Source organism: Pteropus medius, unplaced genomic scaffold (assembly GCF_902729225.1).
Source record: "Pteropus medius unplaced genomic scaffold, Ma_sr-lr_union100, whole genome shotgun sequence".
In the NCBI taxonomy this organism is placed as follows: Eukaryota; Metazoa; Chordata; class Mammalia; order Chiroptera; family Pteropodidae; genus Pteropus; species Pteropus medius.
The window spans coordinates 5346869-5352868 of NW_024349224.1; positions in this window are offsets into that span (position 1 = coordinate 5346869).

The following is a 6000-nucleotide window of genomic DNA, read 5'->3' on the forward strand; positions in this document are numbered from 1 at the left end:
AGAAGGGGAGGGGGAAGGAAAGAGGGAGGAGAGGAGGGAGGAAGAGAGACATGGGCTCTGCTGTCACGGAGTGTCTGGATTAACGCTCTTCTCCGTAGAACGACTGGAGAGCAGGCCAGTCCTGGTAACGTTTTGCCATTTTCTTGCTTGTTACGTTTCTGTCACTTACAACCTAAAGAGTCTTTAGAAGGTCAGGAAGAACTCGTGATAAATAATATCTATTCCCCCCATTGATCGAGAGAGAATATTCAACGTGCTGTCCTAAATCAGTCATTATTCTGGAAACTGCTAAGTAAATAAGTCACGGACCCATGGAACTACAAGTTTCAGGCATTCTTTCCTTTCTGTTTACCTTTGTACGCCCTCCGCAGCACAGCTCCAAAGCCTGCCGATGCCTCTGAAGCTGCATTATTAAAAACACTCATCAACCTCATGGAGACAGAGCACAAACCGATGGTTGCCAGATGGGAGGGGGGTGGGAAGCTGGGGGAAAAGAGTGGAGAGTTTAAGAAGTGCAAATTGGCAGTTACAAAATAGTCACGGGGATGTGAAGTACAGCACAGGGAATAGAGTCAATAATATCGTAATAACTCTGTATGGGGCCAGGTGGGGACCAGACTTATCAGGGGGATCGCTTCATAAGTTACATAAATGTCTAACCACTATGCTGCATACCCGAAACTAATATTGAATGTCAACTGTAATTGAAACTTTTTAAATCAAGTAAATAAATAAACGATTTTTAAGAAAGAAAATATAAAAAAAAACACTCATCGACCAAGCCCTGGACCCGGGGAGCTTCGTTTGGATCATCACCAGAGCTTAAGTAACATTCACAAAGTTCTGTGAAATGGGAACAAATCTGAAGATTTGATTCAATCCTCCAAGGCTACTGTTTCGTAGCAGCAGCAGAAATTTGGGTATTTTAGCGATCGAGCCCTATTTCTTCTCCTGGAAATCTATTCTGTTACATGGTGGTTTTTACTGCCAGGAATTTTGCCTCGCTCTCAATAAGAGATTTTGCATTTCTCAATTTCATGCAATTTCAGAAAGTTAAAGCTGGAAAAGGCCTTAGCAACCAACCAGCAACCCCATGTCCCCAGCATCATGGGGCACACGAGACCGGTGAGTCTCAAGATAGTGTTAGGCATTGCACTGAGTGGCGACTAATGGCGTTAAATGCTCCTGAAGCACAGTGCCGAAAAGTTGTCGTCCTTTCTCAGTTTTCTTTCCCTTTCTCGATTATAAAGAAAAAGAATGTTGTAGGCCGGTGTTAATATACCTTTAGCGACCCTCTAGAATTGCTACTGTCCCTTTTTCCCAGAGGGCTGACCTCAGACTTGGCCTTCGGCCGGCCCCAGTACCCAGCTGGAACTTTAGTGCACTGTTTTATTCCCATGTAACTTTTCCACCTACCTTCTATTTACTAGGAAAATGTACTAGTTTTCCATTAGTAGGTATGACACAAAACTCCCTTTTTCAATAAAATATGTATGCTTTACATGAGGCTCTTTAGAGAATATGTGAAATGCACTGTCTAGGTGTTCTGCAAATGTGGCAGAAATTATAATAGGAACGGTTTGGGTTTGGGAATGGCTGGCAGCGAATGCAATGCCCTTCCTGGGTTAATCACGCTCCTCGGTGTCGCTCTATCATCAGAGACCCGTGCAAACGTGCAAACGCTGTCTCGTTTAATTTTACTTCCTCATATTTTGCCTTTCTTTGTGATCCCCTCTCCCATTTCCTTCCACCCCATGGGGCGACCACTCTAATATGTTCAGTGAATGTGCTCATATTTGTTTGTGCCTTTGAAATATAAATAATATTGTTTTACACAGCAAAATTTTCTTTTTGCTAAATCTAATTCTGTTTCTTGCTTTTGTCATTCAGTGCTGTTCTTATGATTTATTTACTTTCACTGCTTTTAACTGCTGCAAAGCATTCTACAGGATGCATCTACCATGTATTTTTTTTTTAATCTAGTCCCCTGTTGATGGATATCTAGGTTGTTTCTACTTCCTGCCTGTCTCTAAAAAATACTATCATGAGCATCTTCACTCATTCCTCTGGTACGCTGAGGTTTTGACACAGAGAGATTGCTAGATTGTACGATGCCTAATTTTACTAAATACTGCTGGTCTGTGGTTAAGAATAACTGAATATTTTTAAACAATTATAAGTAGTACATACAGTTTACCAATTCTCCACATCCTTGCCAACATTTATTATCCAAATACATCTTTTAATGTTTACAATTTTTATGAGTATAAATTGTTGTCTTAATCTGCATTTCTTTGATTGCAAATGAGGTTGAGCATCAAGTCACACATTTGTTAACCATTGAGATGTTCCCATCTGAAAATTGCCTGTTCGTAATCTTTATTTATTCTTTTGTTTTTCCCATCATTCTCTCGTTCATTAAAAAGGACTCCTTGTATATTCTAGATATTGGCATTGCAAATATTATCTCTATAACATATAACATAATAATGTATACCTTCCAAACGAATAGAAAGAGGACACAAAATAATAAACTACTTTATCAATCCAAAAAAACATAAGAGAGGAGATAAAAATAAATATAGAACATGTAGAACAAACAGAAGTCATATAGTAGATTGTAGATTCAAATTCAAATACATCAGTAATTACATTAAATATAGATGGACCGATTATTCCAATTAAAAGACAAGTAATTTCAACTGGATATTTTTAAATTATAAGTACTTAAAATACAAAAAAGTACTTAAAATATAATAATATAGAAAGTTACAAATAATAGGGCAGAAAAATATACTATATAAGCATAAAATTTTTAAAAGCAGGCATACTATATTAATATCAGACAAAGTAGACTTTAATGCAAAATGCCTTATCTTACTGATAAAAATTTCAATTCATCTCGAATATATAATAACGAGAAATTTGTATGTACCTAATAACACATCCTCAAAATACATAAAACAAAATTTGACAAGATACAAATGGGATAAAAGCACAACCACAGTGTGAGATTTCGGTGATAGCTTACAGAACAAACAAACAAAAATCAGCAAAAATCTAGAAGATCTGAACAAAGCAATTACAAAGTTGACTTACTGTGACAGCTCTAGAGCTCTACAACCAATAACTACAGAAAACATATATTCATGAACATGTGGAATATTTACAACTATTGCTGCCCCACTCCCATATTTCTAAGGTTTGAAACCATCAGAGTGTTTCTTCTTACTTTAACATTAGGAAGCTAGAAATCAATTATAAAACACAAGCTAGAAAAATCCATAAGTTCGAAAATTTTAAAACACACTTCTAAATAGTCCATAGGTCAAAAAATTACAATGGCTATTCATGTGTATTTTAACTGAATAATAAAAAACTAATAGAAAATTAACTATTTCTGTATAGACATAAATACATAGGAGCTGCAGATGAGCCCATGCTTCTTAAAAAAACTTACAGCTTGATTAGAAAAAGATAAAGATGGACGATCAAGAGCTAAGCATGTATGTCGATAAGACAGAAAAAATAAAAACAAAGGAGATACAGAGAAATGCGGGAAGAGAAATTAATGAAATAGTAAATTCTTGGAGAAACTACCAAAATTGATAAATATATGATAAGACTCCAAGAAAAGCAGATAGCGGGCAAAAATAATCAAAGTCATAAATTAAAAATGAGGCATTACTACAGATTCTATAAATGTTAAACAGATCATAAGAGGATATTATGAACAACTTTATGCCAACAAATTTAGTTGAATTGACAAATTCCAACAAAAACTGACTCAAGAAGAGCTGAGAAAAGAAAAATGTGAATAGTTTTGTAACATTCACTTCCAAAAAATGACTAATTTGCAACTGGAGCCTTCAGCACAGATTATAGAGCAAAGGCAAATTGGTGGCCCCCAGGGACAGATCCTCTTGCAGATATTTTTTATGGTCTTTAGAGAGTTTTAAACTTCTTGTTAATTCTGAATGCCTTTAGACTAGGCGTATGTTCCTCGGTTCACCACAGATCCCATCTAGTGCTTTGTTTGTTTCGGTTACCTGCCTGGCCCTTAAGGTGTTTAAGTTTGCAACTTCCAAAATCATTAAGAGTTGTTCCAACTTCAAATGGTTGCATAAAAGGAGTTCTATCTAAACTTATCAAATGTAGACTATTTATGTAGACTGTTTTTCTAAATTTATCAAATGTAGACTATTTTACAAGTACCTCCAAGTGAATGTACTTGGGCGGGGGGAGGCGGTGAGTTTTGAGGCCTGATATTATTGCTGTGTATAACCGGACTCATCTGTATGTCAATAAACCCCTTTCGGTTGGTACTTAACGGTAGTTAGCCAAACACAATGGAAAGAGGGAATGGTCCCCAAGACTCCCTTCACTTCTGATGCCAATTACAAGTTTGGGATTGTTCCTAAAACCACTCTCAGTGTTGATAATTGACTAGAAGAACTTATAGAACTCACTGAAAGCTATTATACTCACAGTTATGATTTATACCTGGGGAAAAATTAAAATCTGCTAAAGAAAAAGATGCTTAGGGCAAAGACTGAGAGAGTCACAAATGTGAAGCATCTGTTGTCCTCTCCCATGGAATTGAGATGCAGAACCCTCCCAGTATTGATCTGTGACAACATGCACAAAATATGGCCAATCAGGGAAGTCCATTCAAGCTGAGATGTTCAAAGTTTTTACATAATCATAATTGCCCAAGTTGTTGAATTCAGTCCCCAAGTCAATTGATACTATGTGACCCAAACCTCCGCCGTAAGTCACATGGTTGGTCTTTCCGACATGGCCAGCCACCACACTAAACAAAGACGCTCTAATCGTGTGCAATAAAGATTCACCTCCCAGAAGCTGAGGGCAAAGCCAGACCTTTTTTGAGCAAGGTCAAATTCCTTACTGCACAGACTGATGTATAAATGACGGTCCTTAATCAAACTCTCTTGAGTCTGATTGGTCAGCCTTTTCATGTATAGACAGGAACAGATGCAAAGAGACCAGTTTCAATAAGGGGACTATAAAAAACAGAGTAACCAAATGCAAAGTAACATCATCTTACTACATTCTTTCCATGAGAGATATTGTCTCATGATTCCTCATGTTATACCCCTGGATAACTCACTTGAGAGCCCAGCTGGTTTTCTAAGGCAATTTCAGCAAAATAAAATGTTAAGACACATCCTGCCTCTTCCTATTAAATATAGCTTTAGTATCTCTTTTCTTCCCCAGCAATCTATGTTGAGAACCGAAGAGATATTTACCACAGCTCTATACCTTTGTTTTGTGGCTGACACCTTTCAGAAGAAAAAAAATAATAATTTAACATGTCTCTTCTATTTAAGTTGCCTGACAACCAGACTATCCAACCACAAAGAGATCATGGCTGTCATGGAAACGAGCCTTGAGACTTTTCATAGTAGTAGTCACATAATATCCCTCAATAAAGTGGTCATTTACCTTTTAAACATCTAACTTAAAAATCCTTCTTTGTCAGTGGTTATCTATGCTCCAGAAACATTATTATAAAATTCTTCGACTAGCAAGCTTTCCTGTGCATTTAAAGTCTGATTTACATGTGGGTTTTCAGGAGCATAGCATAATATATAGTAAGATTTACCTTGCTGATTTGTTTAGCAGACTTCTTTTTTTGTTTTCATAATAGTATGATGGTAACATTTAGCCCAGGCTATATTTGAATTATCACAGATTGTGAATTAATGGTGTCTCTGTTTGGCATAGTATATCTCATGCACATTGAGTGCTAAATAAATATTTGTTGTATTGAATTGGATTTGTGCATGTTTTATTATACATCCATGTTAAAGCTTGAAGAACTTGAGATAAGAGGCTCATGGGGATGAGGGTAAAATAAGTTCAATTGTTGAATAACTAAGAATCTACATGAAAGAATACCAGTTCCCCTGCCATGTGTTTTCTTGAGGGAAAACACATTTGATCAGCACTGATAAGACAATAGAACAAATCATGGGG